At 35.7% G+C, this 26846-nt stretch overlaps 1 non-coding gene across 1 annotated transcript; it reads right to left on the bottom strand.

Moving 5' to 3' along the window:
- Positions 1 to 24779: 24779 nt before the first annotated feature.
- LOC138825623 (U6 spliceosomal RNA) lies at positions 24780 to 24886 on the bottom strand. Its single transcript, XR_011371439.1, has one exon. It is a non-coding gene; the product is annotated as a U6 spliceosomal RNA (small nuclear RNA).
- Between the last annotated feature and the right edge of the window lie 1960 nt (positions 24887 to 26846).

Genomic DNA, 26846 nt, shown 5'->3' with positions numbered 1-26846 from the left:
GAAAAAAAATTGTTTCCTAGTAACTTTTTTTTCCTCTTATAATTTTTATTTTAGGGGTACATGTGTGTGTGCGTCTTTCTTTCGTTTTTTTTTTCTTTCTTTCTTTAAAAACAATTTTCTTTTTGTTTTGTGTTTAGCTCTACTGAACTTCTGATGTTTATTTCTTTATTTCTTATTCTTTCACCTTTTCTTCTCTTTCGTTCTTCTTTATTGATTTAATTGTTGCTCTGCACATCCTCAGATGAACTCCTATCCCCCATTGCGTACACACTTAATCCACAAATTTATTACTCAAATCAAAACTTCAGAGAATTAAATTCCTTAATAGCAGTACTACCTCTTAATACCTATATAATATTTTAAGTGTTTTTATTTTTAAGGTTTTCACATCTCCTTTATATCCCTCCCCTTCTCTCATTATATTCATGTTCTTCTCTGAATAGTTTGTATTCGTTTTTACATAATATTTTTAATTTTTACTTTTCTATTTTTATGTTCTCTTTTTCCCTTTCTCTTTCTTTTTTCCTCTCTCTCTACTTTCATCCTATCCAACCTATTTCCCGCTTTGACATTAGAACTTAGTTAACTCTTCCTGTGCCTTCCCACATCACTCCATTCTGATTATTTACCCACATCACTCCCTAAACCTAATAATTTCTGGTTTTCAAAATTCTTTTTTGCGGTTCGTAGCCAATTAATATATAGTTGGTTGATGTTGAATAGATGCATCTGTTGAACTAGATTGTATCTGCAGATTATTGTCTGTGTAAATACAGACTTTGGTTGATGCTTGCCTTAAGTTAGTGTTCCAGCACAAAACTGGTGTTATTTTCATCCCAAATGGACAGAGTAATCTGGAAAAACACAAGAAAAATGGCAAGTCCAGGTATATCAACTCCCACTCATGATAATCAGGGGACAGAACAGAAAATGAATACTCCATAGGAGAGTTCCCAAATAGTTCTACAAACACTGCTGGCAGACATGATATATGAAAAGATTGAAAATATACAGAAGACTCTGAATGAGCCTGACAGGGAGAGAGAGGAGGCAAACACAAGGTCAATGCAGAAAATGATTGATAACCTCCAAAGGACTCTGTGTAAGCGTGATAGGGAGAGAGAGGAGGCAATCCAAAAGTTTATACAGCAATATCATGAGTGTGAGGAAGCTACTCAAAAACTGATACAGGATTTGCGTTAGCAGCTTGAGAATACTCAAACAGAAAGGCAGGAATGGCCTGAACAGCATGAGAACACTCAAAGAGAACTACAGGAATGGCATCAACAGGAGGAAGCTCAGCAAAAAGTAATACAGGAATTGAGAGACCAGGATGAGAATACACAAAGATCAATAAAGGCATTCATGGGATCCATTAACAAAGAGCTGAGGGAAGTCAGTGAGACCACAAAGGGAATGCTGAATGGAACCCAACAGAAGGAATGGGATTCCAACGAAACCTTAAACAATCAACTAAGTGACTTGAGAATAAACACCGTACACCAAATTAAGGAAGTAAAGAAGTTCATACAAGATCTAAAACAAAGCTTCTACAAAGAATTTGAAGCCATCCAAGCTGACCAATTATAAGGAAAAGAAATAAAAAACAAAGAAGAAAGTCTTGACAGCAGGATAGACCATGCAGAAGATCGAATCTCAGGGATGGAACACAGCCTAGATATGATAGAGAAAGAACATACAACCATCTAAGACAACTCATAGAAATATGATAGATCTATTCAACACTTGGAAGACACTATCAGACGGCCTAATCTAAAGATCATGGGTGTAGAGGAGCACCTAGAAACAGAAGTTAATGGAATCGGAAATTTGTTGAATTGGATCCTCGGAGAGGTCTTCCCAAACGTGCAAAAAGATAGGCTTATTCAGATATAAGAAGCTTTTAGAATGCCAAATAGATCACATCAGAACAGGACATCCCACCTTCACATTATAATCCACACAGGATCAATTCAGACCCAGGAAATATCCTTAAAGTTGTCAACGAGGAACGATTAATCAGCTATAAAGGGAAACCAATTAGAATCACCTCAGATTTCACAGCAGAGACAAAGCAAGAAGAGCCTGGAATGATGTACGCCATGCTTTAAAAACAAACAAGTATCAACCAAGAATAATGTACCCAGCTAAACTCTCCTTCATAAAGGAAGGCCAAATAAAAACCTTCCATAGCAAAGAAAAATTGAAACAATACAACGCCACCAAACCAGCACTACAAAAGATTCTTAACGATGTGATACACATGGAAAACCAACAAGACCACAAAAAAGAAACTGCACCCAAAATGAGAATCCAAGAATCTTAGGAATAACCCAGTTTTCACAGCCCAAAAAAGGTGCATAATATGGCAGGAAATCCCAAATACCTCTCAGTTCTATCTCTCAACATTAATGGACTAAAATCTCCAATTAAGCGACATAGACTGTCTAGTTGGATTGAAATACAAGATCCTTCTATGTGCTGCCTTCAGGAGTCATATTTTGCACTTTAAAACAAACATCTTTTCAATATTAAAGGCTTGAACAAAATCTACCAAGCAAACTGCCCCCGTATACAGGCGGGAGTTGCAATACTAATAATAGATTAAATAAACTTCAAATTAAAGTTCGTGAGAACAGATGAAGAAGGTCGCTATATACTAAATAAGGGATCTCTCCTTCAGAAGGATATGACAATACCAAATATCTATTCGCCAAACAATGGAGCACCCAAATTTATTTAAGAAACACTACTTTCATTCAAATTCCCCGTAGATCCAAAGCCAATAATTGTAGGGGATTTTAACACACCACTCTCCCCACTAGGTAGATCAACTCTGCAAAACGCAACAGAGAAAACCTCAAATATAAACAGCTGCATAGATCAACTACATTTAATAGACATCTCTCGAATATTTCACCCAGTAGCATCAGAATACACTTTTTCTCAGAAGCACATGGAACATTTTAGAAAATAGACCACATTTTAGATCACAAAGCAAACTTGTCCAAATTCAGAAACATTAAAGTTATACAAAATTGACAGAACCTTAGCAAATCTTATAAGAAAAAGAATAGAATACACCCAAATTAATAAACTCAGAGATGAGAATGGAAACATCACAATGGAAGCAACCAAGATTCAGAACATTTTAAGGGAATACTTCTCAAAACTTTATGCTAATATGTGTGAGAACTTGGCAGAAATAGACCATTTCCTACCAAATATTGACATGCCAAAACAAAACTAAGATGAGTTAAACGATCTCAACAGGCCCATATGAAGCATTGTAATAGAAACAGCAATAAGAGACCTCCCAGCTAAGAAAAGTGCAGGACCAGATGGTTTTACAGTGGAATTCTACAAGGCCTTCACAATAGAGCTCACACCAATACTCCTCTAACTCTTCAATGAAATTGAAAGAGAAAGTTCACTACCGAACACATTCTATGAAGCCATCATAACCCTCATCCCAAAACCAGGCAAGGACTCATCAAAGAAAGAGAACTATAGACCCAGTTTCTTTGATGAATATTGATGCAAAACTTCTCAACAAAATTTTGGCCAATCGGCTTCAACAATTCATCCAAAAAATCATACACCATGATCAAACAGGATTCATTTCAAGGATGCTAACCTGGTTCAATATAAGCAAATCAGTTAATATTTTTCATCACATCAACAAGATCAAGGATAAGAACTACATGGTTATCTCAAGAGATGCAGAAAAAGCATTCGACAAGATCCAACACCCCTTTATGAGGAAGGTTTTGAAAAAATTAGGAATCCATGGAACATTCCTCAATAGAAAAAAGGCTGTATATGACAAACCTACAGCCAGCATTATACTTAATGGTAAAAAAATAAAGCCATTCCCTCTTAACTCAGGAGCAAGACAAAGATGTCCACTCTCTCCACTTCTCTTCAATCTAGTATTAGAATGCCTAGCTACAGCAATAAGACAAGATGCAATCATAACATAGATCCAAATAGGGAAAGAAAAAATGAAACTCTCCCTCTTTGCAGATGACATGATCTGGTATTTAAAGCATCCCACAGATATCACTCCCAAATTTCTCTAGCTGATTCAAAACTTTGGAAAAGTAGCAGGGTATAAAAATCAAATGGTTTTTCTCTTTGCCAACAATGAGAAAGTGGGGCTGATAGGAGAGCAAGTCCATTTGTAATAGCCACAAAAAATAAAATACCTAGGAATTAACTTAACCAAAGAAGTGAAGGACATCTACAATGAAAACTTTAAAAACTTGAAAATGAAGTAAAAAAAGAACTTAGAAAATGGCAAAAACTCCCATGTTCCTAGATTGGAAAGATTTACATCGTTAAAATTGCAATACTTCCCAAGGCTATCTACAATTTCAATGCCATACCTATCAAAATTCCAACCTCATTCTTCAAGGAAATAGAAGAGGCAATCCAAAAATACATATGGAACAATAAAAGACCCCGAACAGCAAAAACGCTCCTCAACAAAAAGAACGCTACTGGAGGAATATCAATACCAAATTTCAAACTCAACTATAAAGCCATAGTAATCAAAACAGCTTAGTATTGGCACAATAACGGACCTCAGGACCAATGGAATAGAATTGAAATCCCAGAAATGAACCTACAGACCTATAGCCATTTAATCTTTGATAAGGGAGCTAAAAAAATTAGAATGGAAAAAAGACAGCATTTTCAGTGAATGGTGCTTCCAAAACTGGTCACCTACTTGTAGAAAACTAAAGCTAGATCGTTTTATATCACCCTGCACCAGAATCAACTCCAAATGGATCAAAGACCTCGGAGTCAAAGCAGACATTCTGAAAACATTACAGAATGGAATAGGAGAAACCCTAAGTCTCCTTGGCACAGATCGAAACTTTCTTAATAGAGACCCGGAAACACAAGAAATCAAAGAAAGGTTGGAGAAATGGGATTGCATGAAGTTGCAGAGCTTCTGCAGGGCAAAGGACATAGCTAGCAAGATGAATAGAAAGCATACGGATTGGGAGAAGATCTTCACTAGCCATACAACGGAAAAGGGTCTTATATCTAAAATATACTAGAACTCAAAATATTAAATCCCCCAACAACAAATCCTCAAAGAAACAACTGCCCCATAAGTAAGTGGGCTAATGACCTAAAGAGAAACTTCTCTGAAGAAGATTGAAGGATGGCCCAATAGACACATGAAGAAAAGCTTAACATCCCTAGCCATAAAAGAAATGCAAATCAAAACAACATTGAGATACCACCTCACTCCAGTTAGAATGGCAAAAATCAAGAACTCTAATAACAGCAGATGCTGGAGGGGATGTGGACAGAAGGAAACCTTACTGCATTGGTAGTGGCACTGTAAAATTGTTCAACCACTTTGTAAAGTAGTATGGACGTTACTCAAACGACTCCACATAGAGCTCCCCTATGACTCATCATTCCCACTTTTCGGCATTTACCCAAATGTTTACAAACAAGACCACACTAAACTACCAGCAAACTATGTTTATTGCAGCATTATTTACCATAGCTAAGATATGGAACCAATACAGATGCCCCTCAGTAGATGAATTTATCAAGAAAATATGTATATATACACAATGGAATTTTATGCTTCCATCAGAAAGAATGACATTGCCACATTTGTTAGGAAATGGAAAGACTTGGAAACAATTATATTAAGTGATGTAAGCCTGGCCCAAAGAAACATAGGTCCCATGGTTTCCCTTATGTGCACTATCTAGTATATGTATGAGTAAAGGAGAAAAGTTCAGATAAGTTGATGTTAGGGAAATGAATCCTAAGATATATATTTAATTTTTTTTCTTTCATACATTTGTTTCTAACGCAATTATAAGATGATTTCTTTGTTGCTTTGTATGTCCCTCACCCACAGTATAACCCCTACTTTCACTGTATTTGATGTCGGTATAATTTGTGGAGGAGAAGGGGAAAAACAAGTCGTTTAAATTAGGATAAAGGTGGACCCGTTGCAACAATGAGAAGTACAAGTGGTCATGTTGAAAACGATCTTTACAACTTTTTTGGGGGGAGGAGGATTGGATGGCAGGACAGGGGGAGAGTGAGAAGAGATGGTAAGAGTAAACAAAAGAGGAGGCTACAATGCTTGATAAGAAATATACTCACTATCTTGCCCATGTAATTGTAACCCCTCTGTACAGTATTATCACTATAAAAAAAGAAAGATAATCAGAGACTGCATTGGCTTTTAAGCTCCATTTATATTCCTGAGCATGGTGTGCCTTTCCCTGTTGTCTTTCTGACCCTTTACATCAGGATCGGGTGGGAAGATTTAACAAGAATACCTAGAGTTTGGCTGGGAATTAAAAACTCCATTTTGTCATTATATACCCTCCATTATTTCTTGAATTGGACCTGAGGGGCAGAAGAAAGTTAGGTAAGATTATTCAGAAACTTATAATTACTTCTAAGTTTGCTATCTAAAATTATCTCTTCCCCACCCCTTACACAGCCTTACACTCTGTTCTACTGGAGCTTTTGAGTGTGGGCATCATGTGCTTCTTATATGTACTGCTTTACAAATGGAGATTTTCTCCTACTCTCAAAATGATTTCATTGATGGGGGCACTGTTCAATAGGCTAAACAGGGTTTGTTCATGTGTTGATACCCTAGGTAGGACTAGTAAGGTCTAAGTAGTAGTCAGGACTCACTTGCTGTCAGTGGTATTGCTCTGAGGAATTACTGTCAATGTTGCCCACCCTACCTAGTCCAAGGCCTCTCAGAACGGCTCCAGACCCAAAGTGCTTGAGTCTCTGTGTGAGCTAATCATCATTAGCAACTATGTTCTGTGGTTTGTGAGGTATTCACTTCTGTGAGCATATGCATATGAGGACCCACGAAGAGAGTTACCTGGAAGGGAGGTCCTAGGTTGCAAATGTCTACAAGGAAAATGGAAACCCATGGTTTGGCATGCTTAATGTTTTAACATGTGCACTGAAATAGCAGGAAAAAAACAACACACTAAGGAATCTGCCAGTTATGCCAAATAAAGAGATGTTGTGAAGGTTAGAGAAAGGACATTGATTTCATGGTAGTCATGACAAGAAAACACCTTAGCACACATTCAGAATACTAATCCATACTCACTTTTCCATTCACCCATGTTTCTAGGTCTGAATTTTATGTAAAAGTCCTCAGGGACTTCAGAACAGGAAGATCTAGGAGAGAGTCTAAGATTGGTCTACCATTTTGGAAATTAACTAGATTGATGAAAGCCCTTAGTAGTGTCCTACAAATATGTGCATTTACTCTACTACATTTGTAAGTATCCCCTCATTAAATTATCTTTGGTTGTTTCACTTGCTGACATTGCAGATGCATGGTAGATCCATTGTGTCTTCACTTTTAACAGAATCCTAGCAGAGAACTTTCCAAACATGCAGAAAGATAGGCCTATTCAAATACAAGAAACTTTTAGAACTCCAAATAGACCAGACCAGAATAGGACATCCCACTGTCACATTATAATCCACACAGGATCAATTCAGACCAAACAAAAGATCCATAAAGCAGTCAAGGAGAAAAGACTAATCACCAATAAAGGGAATCCAATTAGAATCACCTCCGATTTCTCAGCAGAGACAATTAAACAAGAAGAGCCTTGAATGATGTATGCCATGCCCTAAAAACAAAAAACTATCAACCAAGAATACTGTACCCAGCTAAACTATCCTTCATAACTGAAGGCTAAAGAAAAAACTTCCATAGCAAAGAAAAATTGAAACTATACATCTCCACCAAACCAGCCCTACAAAAGATTCTTAACGATGTCCTACACATAGAAAACCAACAGGACCACAACAAAGGCCAAGAAACTGCACCCTAACTGAGAATCCAAGAACCATAGGAAGAACCCAGTTTTTGCAGCCCCCAAGAAGGTGGATAACATGGGAGGAACTACGAAATACCTCTCAGTCCTTTCTCTTAACGTTAACGGACTGAACTCTCCAATTAAGCGACATAGACTGTCTACTTGGATTCAAAAACAAGACCCTTCTATCTTCTGCCTTCAGGAATCACATATTGCCCGTGAAAACAAACACATTTTCAAGGATAAAGGCTGGAACAAAATCTACCAAGTAAACGGCCCCCATAAAAAGGAGGGAGTTGCAATCCAAATATCAGATAAAATAGACTTCAAATTAAAATTTGTGAGGAGATAAACAAGGTCGTTACATACGAATTAAGGGATCTCTCCTTCAGGAGGATATTACAATTCTAAATATCTATTCGCCAAACTATGGATCACTGAAATTTATCCAAGAAACACTAATTTCGCTCAAATCCCACATAGATCCAAAGACATTAATTGTTGGGGATTTTAACACACCACTCTTCCCACTAGATAGATCAACTCAGCAAAAACTCAAAGGAGAAACTGCAGATCTAAACAACTGCATCGATCAACTAGATTTAAAAGACATATACCGAATATTTCACCCAGCAGCATCATAATACACGTTTTTCTCAGCAGCACATGGAACATATTCTAAAATAAACCACATTTTAGGCCACAAAGCAAACTTGTCCAAATTCAGAAACATTAAAATTATACCTTGCATTCTCTCAGTCCACAAATGAATAAAATTAGAACTCAACACACAAAGCTACCAAAGAAAGTCCGGTAATAAATGGAGGCTGAACAACACACTGCTGAATCATGAGTGGTTCAAGGAAGAGATTAGAGTGCAAAGTCAAATATTCGTTCTATTCAACAAAAATTAGCACACAAATTACCAGTTCCTCTGGGACACAGGAAAGGCCATACTCAGAGGCAAGTTTATACCTCTGAGTTCCTACATCAACAAATTGGAGAGATCTGAAACCAACAATTTAATGAGACATCTGAACCTCCTTGAAAAAGAGCAGCAAGATAAACCCCAATCCAGTAGACGGAAAGAAATAATCAAAATTAAATCAGAATTAAATTAATTAGAATCCAAAAAAACTATAGACAGAATCAACAAAAAAAGAGTAGGTTCTTCGAAAAAATTGAAAAAATTGACAGACCTTTAGAAAATGTTATCAGAAAAAGAATAAAACACACCCAAATAAATAAACTCAGATAGGAAAATGCAAACATCACCACGGAAACAACCTATATTCAGAACATTATAAGGGAATACTTCTCAAAACTTTATGCTAATAAGTTTGAGAACTTGGCAGATATGGACCTTTTCCTAGCAAATATTGATACGCCAAAACTAAACCAAGATGAGTTAAACCATCTTAACAGGCCCATATCAAGCATTGAAATAGAAATAGCAATAAGGGAGCTCCCAGCTAAGAGTCCAGGACCAGATGGTTTGACATTGGAATTCTACAAGTCCTTCAAAGCTGAGCTTACACCAATACGCCTCCAACTCTTCAATGAAATTGAAAGAGAAAGTTCACTACCAAACACATTCCATGAAGCCATCATAACCCTCATCCCAAAACCAGGCAGGGACTCATCAAAGAAAGAGAACTATAGACCCATTTCTTTGATGAACATTGATGCAAAACTTCTCAATAAAATTTTGGCCAATCGACTTCAACAATTCATCCAAAAAATTATACACCATGATCAAACAGGATTCATTTCAAGGATGCTAACCTGGTTCAATATACGCAAATCAATTAATATTATTCATCTCATCAAGAAGAGCAAGCATAAGAACTACATGGTTATCTCATGAGATGCAGAAAAAGCATTTGACGAGATCCAACACTCCTTTATGAGGAAGGGTTTAGAAAAATTAAGAATCAATGGAACATTCCTCAATACAATAAAGGCTGTATATGACTAACCTAAACCCAGCATTATACTTAATGGTGAACAACTGAAGCCATTTTCTCTAAACTCAGGAACAAGACAAAGATGTCCACTCTCTCCACTTCTCTTCAACCTAGTATTAGAATGCCTAGGTACAGCAATAAGACAAGATGCACACATAAAGGAGATCCAAATAGGGAAAGAAGAATTAAAACTCTCCCTGTTTGCAGATGACATGATCTTGTACTTAAAGAATCCCATAGACTCCACTCCTAAGTTACTCAAGCTGATTCAAAATTTTGGCAAAGAAGCAGAGTATAACATTAACCCTGAAAAATGAATGGCTTTTCTGCATGACAACAATGAGTAAAGTTGGGTTGAAATTAGGAAAGCAATTCCATTCGTAATAGCCCCACAAAAAAAATACCTAGGAATTAACTTAACCAAAGAAGTGAAGGAACTCTAGGATGAAAACTTTAAAAACTTGAAAAAGAAAATCAAAACAGAACTTTGAAAATGGGAAAATATCCCATGCTCTTGGATTGGAAAGATTAACATCGTGAAAACGGCAAGACTTCCCAAGTCCATCTAAAATTAAATGCAATACCTATCAAAATACCAATCTCATTCTTCAAGGAAATAGAAGAGGCAATCCAAAAATTCATATGGAACAATAAATGACCACGAATAGCAAAAACGCTTCTCAACGGAAAGAACACTGCTGGATGAATATCAATATCAAATTTCAAACTCTACTATAAAGCCATAGTAATCAAATCAGTTTGTAGTGGCACAAGAACAGACCTCATTAACAATGGAAAGAATTGAAAACCCAGAAATGAACCTACAGACCCATAGCCATCTAATCTTTGATAAGGGAGCTAAAAAAAATAGAATGGAAGAAAGACAGCCTCTTCAGTAAATGGTGCTGGCAAAATTGGTCACCTATTTGTAGAAAACTAAAGCTAGATCCTTATATATAACCCTGTACCAGAATCAACTCCAAATGGATCAAAGACACTCTGAAGAGATTACAGGATGGCATAGGAGAAACTCTGGGTCTCCTTAACACAGGCAGAAATTTTCTTAATAGAGACCCAGAAACACAAGAAATCAAAGAAAGGTTGGACAAATGGGATTGCATGAAGTTGCAGAGCTTCTGCGAGGCAAAGGACATAGCTAGCAATATCAATAGAAAGCCCACGGATTGGTAGAAGATCTTCACTAGCCATACAACGGACAAGCATCATATATCTAAAATATACTTGGAACAAAAAAAATTAAATCCCTCAACCACAAATCATCAAAGAAACAACTGCCCAATAAATAAATGGGCCAATGTCTTAAAGAGAATCTTCTCTGAAGAAGAAAGAAGGATCGCCAAAAGACACATGAAGAAATGCTCATCCTCCCTAGAGATAAAAGAATGCAAATCAAAACAACATTAAGATACCACCTCATCCCAGATAGAATGGCAAAAATCAAGAACTCTAATAACAACAGATGCTCAGGGGATGTGGACGGAAGGGAACCTTACTTCATTGTTGGTGGGAGTGTAAACTTGTTCAACCACTTTGGAAAGCAGTATGGAGGTTCCTGAAAAGACTCCACATAGAGCTTCCCTACGACCCAGCAATCCCACTTTTGGGCATTTACCCAAATGTTTACAAACAAGACCACACTAAAGCTACCAGCACAACTATGTTTATTGCAGCATTATTTACCATAGCTAAGATATGGAACCAACCCAGAAGCCCCTCAGTCGTTGAATGGATCAAGAAAATGTGGTATATATACACTATTGAATTCTATGCCTGCATCAGACATTGCTCCATTTGTTAGGAAGTGCAAAGTCTTGGGAAAAATTACATTAAGTGAAGTAAGCCAAGCCCAAAGAAACATAGATCCCATGATTTCCCTTACTTGCAATATCTAGTATATATAAGAGTCAAGCAGAAAAGGTCAGATAATGTGATGTTAGGGAAATGAACCCTAAGTTATGTATTTTAAATGTTTTTTTCTTTCCTGTATTTGTTTCTAACGCAATTATAAGATTATTTATTTGTTGCTTTGTATGTCCCTCCCTTACAGTATAACCCCTGTTTTCACTGTATTTGATGTCGGTATAATTTGTTGAGGCGAAGGGGAAAAACAAGTCGTTTAAATAAGGATACAGGTGGACCTGTTGCAACAATGAGAATTACAAGTTGTCATGTCAAAAAAAACTTTACAACTTGCGGGCGGGGGGGGGGGAGGCTTGGGTGGAAGTGGGAGGGAAGATGGGAAGGGATGGGAAGAGTAAACAAAGGAGGAGGCTGCAATGCTTGATAAGAAATGTACTCACTATCTTGCCCATGTAATTGTAACCCCTCTGTACAATATTTTCACAATAATAAAAAAGAAAGAAAGAATTGTGCCTTTACTTCATTAGTTTATATATTAGAAAAGTAACCCTAACTCTAGAACCAATTGCCTTTGGATTCTAAAAGCCACACAAATACATAAGTTTTATTCATCCTATCTTTGATTCAGCTCATCTTTCTTAAAGTAATTCATAGTTTTACTCAATATCTTGCCATTTTTCTAACCCGAACCCTTACTGGAACATTCAGGATAAACTCACACTAATCATACCTTAATCCTAACATTATTAGCAGTTTCCTATTTCACATTCATCCAAATTCTAACTTGACTTGTTATTCGAAGATTTACTTTCAGTTGAACCCTAAAATTTCCATTTCCCTAATACTAACACTAACTCCAGCTGGAACTGAAACCTAAATTTCACCCTAATGATAGTCCAATTCTAATGTTTAAGAAAAAGAGTCTAGTTTTTATTCATTCTAATGAATACTCCAGTTTTCCCTCTGGAAATGAGTTTCAGTTTGCCCTTATTCCCAAAACTTTCCTGACTCTACTGCTGAAATGACCTTGTTCCCGAACATGATCCATTATATTATTTTTCCTCACATTTTCTTATCAGCAAAGACACTGTAGTTTCCATTGATTCTACCTTTTCCTGAACCACTGTTCCCTAAAACAGTTTCAGATTTACTTACCATCTTGTCCATTCCTTATTGCTAATTCTCAACCTAAACTTGGCTGGAAAACTCTCATTAATCATTACAAGAATGATCACTGAGAAATAAATATAATGATAATGCTCTAGTTACTATTCAGTCTCACATTTTTGCTTCTACTTGTTAGTGAAACCTGAATTTTTTGGTCGGTCGTGGGGCTTGTACTCTGGGCTTTGGCACTATCCCTCAGCTCTTCAGCTCAAGGCAAGCATTCTACCCCTTGAGTCACAGCACCACTTACGGTTTTCTAGTGGTTTATTGAAGATAAGAATCTCACGGATTTACCTAGCCAGGATTGGCTTTGAACTGTGATCCTCAGATCTCAGCCTCTTGAGTAGATAGTATTACAGGCGAGAGCCACCGGTGACCGGCTTGGAAACTGAACTTTATAGTAAAACTTTCCTATTCATAACACTAATCATAATCAGAAGAATATACTGACCCTAATCTTAGTAAAATTATATGTCAATACTAACATTAACAAAAGTAAACTAGTTTTCACTCATCCTAACTTCATTGAAATAAGCCTTCCAAACATAAGCTTCAATTTTTTTCCCAATATCTTAGTCATTTTCTAACCTTACACTTAATCTTTCTTAACTGGATCATTGAGAATAACCATAGGCCTAATTGTAAGTAGATACTAATATTAATAGCAATACTCTAGTTCACATTCATTCTAATTCTTACCATGCTTATTCTAAAATTTACCTACAATTTGAGCATCATTTTTTTCTCCTGCACTCTAACCCTAACCATGTCTAGAATCCTAATGATAACCTTGACACTAATGGTATCCCAATTCTAAAATTTATGTAAATTGCTCGCTGTGTCATCCTAGCTGAAATTCCACTTGTAATTCTTCAAATAAATTGCAGGTTTTCCTAAACCCTACAAATTTTCTCGCTCTTAATTCTGAATCTATCTTGTTCCATAACAGGAATCATTATACTGATTGATCTCAAATCTTGATATTATGAAATACACTGTATTTCCGTTATCCCTGCTTTTCCTGAATTCCTAGAACTTAAAATAAGTTCAGATTTACTTAACATTTAAACCATGACTTTTTTCTTTTTGTTGGTCGTGGGATTTTGTCTCTGGGCCTGGGCAGGATCCCTGAGCAGTAGGCATGGGCATGATCCTTGAGTTCTTTAGCTCGAGTTGTGCACTTTGCCACTTGAGCTTCAGCACCACTTTCATGTTTTCTGGTGGTTAATTGGAGATAAAATTCTCACAGACTTTCCTGCCTGGACTAGCTCTGAACTGCAATCCTCAGAAATCAGCTTCCTGAGTGGCTAGGATAATAGACACAAGCCACCAGTTTAACCAATTTCTTTACTCTTTCCTCAACCCCCTTTAACCAGAAACCTAATCCTAATCACAACACCAAATGGTTAATGTAAGGAAAATTGTCTAGATCCTATTCAGTTAGTCATTTTTTGCTTCTACTTCTTAGTGGAAAACTAAATTTTCCCTAAAGCTTATCCTTCCCTATTCCTAACAAGAACTAAAACAGCAGCTCACAATTAGAACCAAATCGTATCTGAATGTTTAAAGTAACATAGACATTGGTTTTCATTCATTCTAACCTTGATGCCATTCATTCTTCTTAAAATATATTGCAATTTTACACAATATCTTACATATTTTTCTCATCTTACTCCCAGCTCTAACTGGAACACCTTTCCTAATCCTAAAACTACAGATAATTGAATCATAATGTTAATAGCAAGCCTCTATTTCACATTTATCCTAACTCTTGCTAGGCATGTAGGCATAAATTTTACTTGCACTTTGAATTTAAAAATATTAAAGTGTTTCTCTATTTCATGTCAGGTGTTGTTTTACATTATTTTTTAAAGTTTTATTTTATTGTAAAGAGGCTTACAGAGGGATGACAGTTACATGTGTAAGGTAATGAGTACATTTCTTGTTGAACATTGTTGCTCTGTTCTTTCTTGTTCTCCCACTATCCCTTCCCTCACCCACCTCTCTAACTCTTCCCTCCCCATGGTGTAAATTTCATTTTCAATATAGTTTGCTGTGAGTATCATTGTTGCAATAGGTCATCTTGTGTTGAACCTAAATTTTCTTTTCTCTAACCCTAATTCTAATTCTGTCTGGGATCCTAAATCTAACCATAATAGTAATTATATATATATATATATATATATATATATATATATATATATATATATATATAGTAATTCAGAAATTAACAAAAATATTGAAGTTTTTGTTCATCGTTAATCCACTGTACATCTTGAATTAAGTTGCAGTTCACCTTAAATCTTCAAAATTAGCTTATATGTACATATATAAAGATGAAATTTGATGTGAAAAACAGAAGATCTTTGGAGGAAGGAGTAATGAATAGGAAATACAGGGAGTACAATAAAATGCTTTAAATATATTTTGGAGAGAGCATAACAAAAGTGCCACTTCTAACAATTAATAACCATTAACAAAATACCTAAAAATTAATAAGTAAATAACACACTGTCTTCTAGTGTTCTTTAAGAGAGCCATGATATGTCTTGTGAATAAAATGCTTGTGTTAGATAAACTTTGTTCATGTATAATTTATTTTATTATTGACCAATTATTTAATTTAATCAATAAAAATATATCAAATAAGATTCCATGATAAAAATGTAAATCAGTTACTTAGCAATTGTTTGAGAAAAAATAGTCATGACGTTTAAGAAACTAAATATCTATTTCCCTACAAAGCACTGCTTTCGGTTTACAAATCTAGTATTTCTACTAAGTTTAGAGATCATAATTGGCATGAAAAACAACTAACTGTACATCTTATTTCTTGAATGAGTGATGTTTTAAACATTATCTTTTATTCAAATGAATACTTAGGTTTACTTTTTCAAAATAAATGCAATTTTATCTCCTTTCAGATCAAGTACTTTCCCTGCAATTAAATGTATTAGTATATACAGGTATTTATACGCTAAATCTTCTATGTTTGTTATGTAGATCTACATATTCAGAATGACATGGTTTTTCTATTCACAAATGTCTAAACTATGGGATTTTTTGCTTCATTAATATAAATTATGTCAGGTTTTTGTGAAGGATCCAGTAAGCAGTGTGGTCAAAAAACATTTCCTGAATTCTAAATATTAAATCTAATCATTTTTAGCCTTTGATTATATCATTCATTTTATCTTCAGAGCAATTAAACTAAAATAAATACTACTTTTTAAAAATTTCACACATATTGTAAATAATATTAACATGGCTCACACAGAGACTAATTATTTCAAACTCACCATATTTAATGATCATAATGTGAAGAATATAGAGAGTAGAAGGTCCTTATACGCAATAATATTTGTGGCTAAATTAATCAAATCATATAACTGGATTTCTAATTTAGAGGAGGTTAATCATGTGGAAACAGGAACATACTAAGAAAAATGATTACTTTGGGACCATTTTCTTCTTAAAATTATGCAGCAAAAATATTTCTAAGAAATATATTTTAATAAAATATTTCAACCCTTACAGTGCATTATGCTTTCATATAAAGTTTATCTCAAAATAAAAATTCTGCAACTAATCTAATGTATGTTTTCATGAACAAAATGCTATGACTTCTAATCTTGTTATGTGATTTTAATTATTTTTTGTTGTGACATGATTCCGATTTACACTAAATACTAACTTCATAGAAATCATGCCCATGCACACTAACTTACATAAGATAATATTCAAACAAAATGATCTTTCTTCCTATCTCCCACAGGGAAGGGTGAGGTGCTGAATTATATTAAATGGAAGCACTCTAAAAGAGAGTCTTTATGAAATGGAAATTTGTAACGTGAGGATGGGATCATGAACAATTTCTACTTGGCTGAACAAGAATTCTCTTTTCTACAGCACTTTCTAACCTTTTAATCACACAGGGAAATCCACAAAATTTGAAGTTCATATGAAGGAATTGCATTCCTAAAAGATGTGGCAACCCTGCTCAAAAGTTCGGTCTCATCACTAGTTCTTTGTGTTTGCTGGCTGATCTATTTCTCTATCATATGTTTCATGTTATTAAGCATATTAGTAATTCAGCTGTGAGTACATAGCAGTAGACTCCTTTAATCACTGCTATTGGTGGGTAATATACAGGAGAGCGGAAAAAGATTATATTACTCTCCAATTCCTCCCATTGGCCTTCAATGAACCAATTAATTGTCAAAACAATCATGTAAGATGTTAGTTTACTTTTCTCTTTTTAAGTAAGATTAAGCAAGTGTTTTTTGCAGTAAAAAGTGATGACAGTAGTATCAGAACTCTGATATGAGCACCTTCTCCCTAACAAATAATGCTCTATGGGCTGTAAATATGGAAGTCACACTTAAATTCTCTCTACAAACATTCACACAGACACAGACACAAACAGACAGACACACAGACACAGACACACACACACAGACACAGACACACACAGACACACAGACACACAGACACAGACACAGACACACACACACACACACACACACACACACACACACACACACACACACACACAGCTGTCACCCAGACACATAAGAGAACAGTTCAATTCCTTGGTAATGATAGTTGATTGATGTTTGCTCCGTTGGTTTTTCTTTTATTCAGGACGTTGCTCGGACCTGCATCTTTCTCTGAAATCAAGTCCCCTGCTCTTAGAATACTGTGACTATGTATTCATAGTATGTACCTGGCTGCTTCAGGCCAATTAATAATACCCTGTATAGAGTATCCTCAAACTTGGCATTCAAGTCTAATTCCATGAAATCATACTATTATTCTGAAATACTAAAATTTATTGGATCTAGAAACCAAAAAATAAACAAACCCCACTTTGTTATATTAGTAGGAATTGACATCGTGAAAGTAGAATACTATTGATCAAGAACTGAGGTAAGAGGACGGGAGTATGTGGGAAAATGTAGAATACTGGATGTGTGTTAGAGATATAAAATTATCATCTGTTGGATTATTTATTGTAAACTTAGCTTATATTGAAAGCTCAATTTACATATACAGTTTTCCAGCTATTTGTTTACCCATCACTTCTGATCACAAATCCTCATGAATTTTTATAGAATCTTTGAATAAATCACATAGTTTGCATGTGCTTATCATCTTAAGGAAAAACAGTCTGCTTCTACATCTTCGTCTATGTGACGTACCCTTATTGTTGGTTTCTCTGTTTGCTGAATAAATGTATTCCTGGAAACAGGATATTGACAACAAATCTGGGTTTAATTTTCATTTTTTAAATTTGAAATCTAATATAAACTTTGTTGTGACTTGTCATTTTCTAAAACTGAGTGATTTTCATGAACACTAATATTTTGGTGCCTTTAAGTAAATTGAGACTTGATGTGGTTTGGTAGTTCTTGTGTCTAATTGACTTAACCATTAGATTATTAATGTATAAACAGATGCATTGCACTTTTTTATTTTTATATATAAAATAATCCCCAAGGATTTACTTTAAAGTGATAAGGGGGGATGGTTGTTTTCATGTTCCATAGTTTATATTTATTTCAGTAAAAGTACTAATAATACATGATATATGCTGGAGCAATATAAAAGATGAGAACATATTTCTAAAGAGAATGGGTTTATTGATTAAACAGAAAACTTTGAAATAGTTATGTTTCTTTGTTGAAACTGCATAAATTTCATATGAATGTAGCTCCAGATGAGAATCAGGGATAAATTCACATTAATATTACTGAGATTTACATCACAATATAAGCAATGTAGATATTTTAAGGAATTGGTCATTCAAAGCAGTAGATACCTAATGGATGAGGAATGGAATTGAAAATAGCAGAGGAAAACAATTCACCATGCAGATATTATGATTTTATAATACTTAAATGAAAGAAATGGAGCTTTTGCCTTTCTGAAGAAGAGAATTGAGCCAGTAATTTCAATGTAAGACGTCAGTTGTAATGAGTCTAAAGTCTTTTTCTCCAAGATATTCAAGAGTACTATGCTCATCTTCTGAAGAGTAAGTAATTATTTTAATTAACTTTGCTTAATATTAATTTACTTGTAGCAAATAGGTTAAAATGTCTGCTCTCTTTCTTTCAAGGTAATAACATACATTTCATATTATTAATGTCTCTTCATACAAGCCTGAAATCACTATTTCAAACTAACACAAACAAAAAAACAAAAATAACCTGATACAACCATCACAAATCCTTAATTATGTGAAAAATATCAACAATATATAAAATATATCTGAGGAATTGGAAAAACAATGACAAAATTACAACAGAAAATTCCCCTAGCTCTCTCTAATGAAACAGAGAATTAGAGTCCTAGCCAGTACTCCACTTCTAAAAAGTCACACCCAGTCAGTTATAAATATATATAGATATACAATTCAAAAGAAGATTCTATACTGTCTTCACAAAAAAACGAAATATATGAAAAGGTGCCCAGCCAGGCGGGTGACTGCTGTGACTGTGTTGGCCAACATATTTAAAAGCACAGCTGCAGTGTGGAAATAAAAGGTCCACATGGGAAAAAAAGCAGGAGCAGAAGTGTACATTAGAGACAGCCAAATCCATACTCAGAGACAATTCAAGATACCATTGGGCAGCCCGAATTGTCACCGGTACCACAAGTATTAACATCACAACATCTCACAATAATTTATTTCTACTCATACACTTAATAGTCTAGACAAAAACCTAATTCCACTAAAACAAATCACAACAGAAATCCAACCAACATATGGCAAATCAACCAAGAACATAAAGAGTCAGCTATTAAGACTATAGAGCCCCCAAAAGAAATCCTCCAAGTGAACAGAACAAATCAGAAAAATACAAGAAAAGTGATGTTAAGGTAGTATAATTCACACATTAAATAACCAGGTGTTAGAACAGACAATAAGGGACCTAGATGATAGTTTTCAAAATATATTACAATTACTGCTGAAAATGTTATTAATGAAAAGATACAAAACCTCTACTAGGAAATTTATTGAACAAGATGCAAACAACCAACGATCAGCAAAATAACTCATGGAGACTACAAACAGAAAAATGAATTCTGAAAAGGCAAGGGAGCCCAAGGAAAAACTGGATGCCTAGCTAAAAGATATGAAAGAAGACACAGTTAAATAAACAACCCTACCAACCTCCCCACCCAAAGAAAATATGTAAGGAAAGTCCATACAAGGCCTAAAACAAAGCTTTATAAAGAGATAAAAGCCCTAAAAAATGACCAATTATAAAACAGCGAAATCAAAAACAAAGTATAAAGTCTTCACAGCAAATAGATGACATAGAAGGTAATCTCAGGGGTCAAAGACCAAGTAGGTCTAATAGGAAAGAGGAAATAATCATTTAGAACAAATCCAAGAAATAAGAAATGATCTTGCCAGAACTTCACGACTCAGTTAGAAGATCAAATTTGGGGGAGATTGGTCTCAAGAAGGAGAAGAATAGGAAACTGAATGGATGGGAAACATATTTCAGAATTCTAGCAGAGAACATTCCAAACATCCAAAGAAATAGTCACATTCAGAGAAGAGAAGCCTTTAGAACACCAAACAGAATTCTAGAAGAGAACAACCCACCACCACATCATAATCAATTAGAGGATCATTAATGATCAAGGAAACGATTCTTAAAGCTGCCATAGAGAAAAGATTGATTATTTATAAAGTATATACAGTCAGAATAAACACAGATTTCTTAGTTTATATGATAAAAAGAAGAGCCTGGAATGATATATAACAAACATCAAAGGTAAACAACTACCAACAGTGAATATGGTCCCAAGCCAAACTCTCCACCACATCAGCAGGATAGAAGTTAATCAAATATATCCTACAGAGAGAAGATCAAGAAGAACAGGAACTGGTTATATAAGATGAGAACTAGGTAAATATATTAAGAGTAGATGAGGCACAGCTCCTAAGAGCTTCTAAGAGAATTCATCCAAATAGATAAAATTAGAGAAAAAAATGAGACATCATAACATAAATTAGCAAAATTGTGAATATTATAAGAGAGTACTTTGAAAACCATGTACCAATAACCTGGAGAATCCTGGAGTAATTGATGCTTTACTATACTCGAACTGAACCAAGAAATGATACATAAGAAGTAATGAAAATGAAATATCAATAAACAATTTCCCATAACAGAAAAATCTATGACTCAATAGATTTACCATGAAATTAAGGCCTGCAAGAACTTACAATACTCAGCTCTAACTCTTCAATGGAATAGAAAGGGAAATGGAATTATCAAACACAATCTATGAAGCTAGAATTAGACTCTTCCCCAAATCAGCTAGGACACATCAAAGAAAGAGAACTATGAACCCAGCTCTTTGATAAGCATTGATGCATAACTTCTCAATAAAATTCTCACTAACCAACTTCAACAATTAACAAAAAAATGCTATGATCAAACAGTATTCATCCTAGGATACGGCTGTATTCAATATACTTGTCAATAAACATAAAACACATCATCAGCAGAAGCAGGGACAAGAAGCACATGATTGTTTATATGGATGTAGAAATAGCTTTTAACAAACTCCAATACCCCTTTATGATTGAAAGGTCTGAGAAGCTAGGAACGCATGGAACTTTTCTCAATATAATACAGAGTATGTATACAACAAAGAGAAAATAAGCATGTACCTAACGATGGAGGCATGAATACATTAAAATCAGGAATGAGAAAAGGATGTCCACTCTCTCTACTACTCTTCAATATAGTAGTGGACTTTCTAGCAAGGAAAATAGGCAAGAGAAAAATATAAAAGGGATCCAAATATGAAAGGAGTAAAACTATCCCCTTTCACAGATGAAATGATACTTTATATAAAGGACCCTATAGCTTCCCCCCCTCAAAAGTTAGTAAAAGTGATGCTAATCTTCAGCAATGTAGCAGGGTGTAAAACCTACAAGAATCAATAGTTTTCCTGTGTTACCAACAATGGGAAGATCCAGGCTTAAATCCAAAAAACAACCTCATATGTATTAGCCTCAAAATCAAATCAAATCTAAGCAAAACAAAACAACAATAAAACTAGGAATTAATTACTTTAACAAAAATGTGAAGGACCTCTATTGTGAAAACTTCAAATGCCTAAAAGCGAAATTGAAGGAGTTTCAAGGAAATGGAGTCTTTCAATGCTCCTGGTTGGAATAATTAACATTGTGAAAACTGCAATACTGCTCCCAACGATTGGCAATGCAATACCCATCAATATCTCTACAATATTCTTCAATGCAATAGAGAAAGCAATCCAAATTTATTATTGAATTACAAAATTACAGTTGAAAGAGAAGGCTCAGAAATGAACTCATAGGCCTATAGTCATCTCACACACACACACACACACACACACACACACACACACACACACACTGGAATTCTATTCACCCATCAGAAAGAATGACTGTTCACCACTCTTAAGGAACATCAAAGGCTTGGGAAAATTATACTAAGAGAAAGGAATGCACACTCGAGCAATATAGGTTTCATATATTCATTTATTCATGGTAGCTAGAAGGTAATTACAAATCTACAAGAGAGAGTCTTCCTCCAGTTTGAATTTCCATTTTCAAGAAAATTGAAAATAGCAAATGCTAATGAGGATGTAGCCAAATGGGAACTCTATTACACTGTTGGTGGGAAATAAAATTTGTTCAACTATTCTGAAGTGCAGTACGGACTTTTTGGGAAAGACTAAACAGATCTCCCTTGTGACCCAGTAATTCTTCTCATGGGCAGCAATCCAATAAATAACAAACAAGCTCACATTAAAGCTACCAGTATAACTATGTTCAGAGCCCAGGCCCAGAGTTTAAGGACTGGAAAAAAAGTTATCACTGCTGGTATTTCTTTCCCCAAATATGAACCTTTTGACATAAGATACAAAATCTTTCTATTTGCAACAGCTAGAATAGAACTTATCTGTAGTGAGTAATAAAATGTCTTCTTTGTTGAATGTTAGGAAAAGCTGTAGGCAGTCCAAGAAAAGGGAGACTTTTTGTTGTTGGTGGTGGTGGTGGTCGAGGGGCTTGATGTCTGGGCTTGGGCACTGTCCCTGAGCTCTTCAACTCAAGGTTAATGCTCTACCTTTTGAACCACATTGCCACTTCTGGTTTTCTGGTGGTTAAATGGAGATGAGTCTCAGGGACTTTCCTTCCCAAGTTGGCTTTGAACAGCAGTCCTCAGATCTTAGCTTCCTGAGTAGCTAGGATTACAGCTGTGAGCCACTGTCACCAGGCTAAAAATGGGGGATTTTTATAAAAGAAAATCCACCTCTTCACCTGTGTCTAAACCTCAGATATTACTATTAGAACACTTCATCCTCAACTCATTTGATCTGACATTTGTAAATTTTCTCTTTTCTGTCATGTGGAAATACTGCAGTCAATGTCAACTCAACTGTGGGACTGGATCATTTGTATGGTAATCGCTAGCACCTAAATCAAAAACATTTACATCAAAACAAATGAAACCCTCATTTCGAATAATTATTTTCTCTTTTTATTACAAATCTGTGCTTGATTACTTCTTAATGTGATATTGGACCTGTTAACAGAGTGATGACTTTTTCTTTCTCTTGAGCAATTGTCCTTCTTCCACATGGGTCAAATATTTAAGATTTCAAAAATTTCCATTGATAATTCATTAAGCTGACCTCTAAGAAAATGTGCATTTCTGGAATTGGTCTGCTGTGTTGTTCTTACATGCACAGGATTTCTATGATTTATTTGTTTTATAAGGAATTCTATTTTCCAATGTTTGTGTGACCAATTTTAGTCTCTCTGATCAGTCTTTCCTACCCTCTCTCAGGAGTCTTTTATTTCAGCCTGCCTCATAATAAATATATTAGTTTTCAGCTAAATGACTCCCAGCTTCAGTTTTTTGCCTGACTTTACGTAGACTGTGATAGGAGCTTTGACTGGCCTTGCTTGCTGGAGTTTTTTGCTTGATTTTTATTGTTTTGTTTTTAGAGGTCTAGGATTACTAGTTAATGTATTAGCTTCTCTGGGCCGCATTGATCACCTGGACTAGAGTCAATGGGTTTTTGTCCTAATGATACGAAAACAACTGACTAAATTCCTGTTTTAATTCTCTCAAAATCAGGCAATCTGGCATCCTTGCAAAGCCATCAATAATATTCTGCTACCACTTACAGAAATGGTCTATCAAGATGGCTTTTCAAGGTTGACTGTAAAAAATGTTTATTTCTGTGTGGGAGGACCATATAAAAAGCAACAAAAAAATCACATCGTACATTATAAATACTTTAGAAACAACAGCAAGAAAAAAAAACACTTGTGTCCCTATCTTGGGGTTCATTTAGCTTAACATCACCTTATCTATTCATATGCATATAGCTTTTGACCTTTTCTACTTATCCAGGAAGTATATTCATTATTGCCAATAAGGGATACCACGTGACCGATGTTTCTTTGGAGTTCGATTATTTTAGTTAATATAATTTTTCCGTAACAAATTGGGCGATGTCGTTCTTTCTGATGGACGATAGAATTCACACACACACACACACACACACACACACACACACACACACAACTCACAACGTTTTCTTGATCCATTCATCTACTGAGGGGCATTGGGGTTGGTTCCATATCTTAGCTATGGGAAATAATGCTGCAGTAAACATAATTGTATTGGCAATTTTAATATGGTCTTGTTGCTGACTATTTAGGTGAATGCCCAAAAGTGGTATTGCTGGGTCATACAGGAGCTCTATGTGGAATCTTTTACGGAACCTCCATACTGCTTTCCAAGTGATTGAACAAGTTTACACTCCCACCAAGAATGACGTACGGTTCCCTTCTGGCCACATCCCCTCCAGCATCTGTTATTGTAAAAATGTGGAGCGCTTCACAAATTTGCATGTCATACTTGCACAGGGACCATGCTAATCTTCTCTGTATTGTTCCAATTTTAGTGTATGTGCTGCTGAATTGAGCACATAACATTTTTTAAATATAAAGTGGAACTGATTTTCTTAAACTAGACAATTTAACAAAAAGTAAGTTCACAAGAATGGTCGTGAAATTTTAGAAGCATGTATTTCTTACATAAGCACACATTTAAGACTAAAGTCAAGATTGATATGTCAAAAACAAAATAATTCCAGATATTTGTTGTGCAACAGATGTGTAGAAGGAGGATTTCAATTAGTCTATACAAGACACCTATCATAATGAACACTGCAGCAAGTGTTAAGTTTTTATTTTTTTTTAAGTTTTAATGTTTTAAATATGTTTAATTTTGGGAATTTGCTTATATGCCAAAATTAAGATTGTTTGGTAGGTCATATAACTTTTCTATAAAGTATTAAAATTTATGGTAGCAGACATATACTACTAAGTATGTACATTTCAGAGTTTATAGAAACTTTACTAATGAGAAGTTGCAAAATCTTTGTATTAAGAAACAGCAAAGAGTTAAGACAGTTTCTGTTAAAACTTTAGGGCTTCCTTACTTAATATGTTAGCGAGGAACAAAAATGATTGTATAAACCGTATGCAGATGATGAGATGAGACATATATAGTAATCTTAGAGTGTAAATTTAAAGACTACTCATAGCCTATAAAACTCTTGTTGAGCATCATAATCTTAGCCAGTTTTAAATGTACAGGAATATGAGAAGAGTTCCGGGAAGATGGCAGAGGAGAAGCTGGAATCTGAACAAGCTCTCCCATAGAAAGCAGTTTTAGAGTTCCAATGAATAGTCCTAAGCCAGAGAATCACACCAAGTGTGCCATCACAGGACAGAGAGTTAGGCAAGAGAGGGGAAACCCAGGCAAGAAGAGACATCTGAGCGCTTACCAGCAGCCACCAGCGACCGCAGGGCACCATACCTGAGCCACAGAGAGTCTGGGACAAGGAGCCAGACACAGTGGGTGAGTGGATTCTACACAACATCAGCAAGAACCAACAAGGAGCAGACATCTTCATCCTGCAGTTTGCAGACAAGAGACGACCCAGGAACCAAGACTGGGCATGAGTAGAAGCCCGACGTCCTCACTCCTTCTCAGGGAGCAGAGGAGGGAAGGGAACTCTTTCCCTCCCCCAGTACTGGAGATCTCCATCTTGGATACCGACAAAGCTCAGGGGAGCTGCCAGCTCCAACTCAGGCCGTGGAATAAAACGAGTCATTTAGCAGGTCACAAGAATTTAATGGCGGCGTGGCCTGCCAGACTCAGCTCCATCCAGGGAAAAGTTACCCAGCTCGGGCGCGAGCCATAGGAGAGGCTTTCCTCACCGGGTAATCAGAGCCAGAGGTTGCCCCTCCCTCTAGCAGCCACCACAATCAATTGAAAATCAGTAAACAGAAACCCTGAGAATGGCTCCAGTCTGGGCTCTGTGAGGTTTTCACAAACTAGCCCCCGGGAAAAGCTACTGTATGTTGAAAGGCCTCAACTCTACCCAGAACCTAGCCTCATCACTGTATCCCCATTTTCTGTGATTCTCAGAACAGATCAGCCTCCCATTAAACTAACCTGGAGGGGGATCTCAAAATCCTGGGTAAAGCAGAGCATTTTTCTGCCTGTTCCAACAAACTGACTTAAGAAACCAATCAAGCCACAGGACCACAAGCAGACCAGAGACTTCCACAAGAGGCTGGTTACAGACACAAGGGAGATACAGGATTTTTCCCACCCCTACCCCCCAAAAAAATCAAAGAACTTTTTCTTTTCTTCTTCTTCTTCTTCTTCTTCTTCTTCTTCTTCTTCTTCTTCTTCTTCTTCTTCTTCTTCTTCTTCTTCTTCTTCTTCTTCTTCTTCTTCTTCTTCTTCTTCTTCTTCTTCTTCTTCTTCTTTTCTTCTTCTTCTTCTTCTTCTTCTTCTTCTTCTTCTTCTTCTTCTTCTTCTTCTTCTTCTTCTTCTTCTTCTTCTTCTTCTCCTTCTTCTCCTTCTTCTCC

The sequence above is a fragment of the Dipodomys merriami genome, unplaced genomic scaffold (genome assembly GCF_024711535.1).
Source record: "Dipodomys merriami isolate MVZ:Mamm:240054 unplaced genomic scaffold, mDipMer1.0.p SCAF_1381, whole genome shotgun sequence".
Classification (NCBI taxonomy): domain Eukaryota; kingdom Metazoa; phylum Chordata; class Mammalia; order Rodentia; family Heteromyidae; genus Dipodomys; species Dipodomys merriami.
The sequence above is the reverse complement of the archived record's forward strand: the minus strand, read 5'-3'. Positions and strand labels throughout refer to the sequence as shown.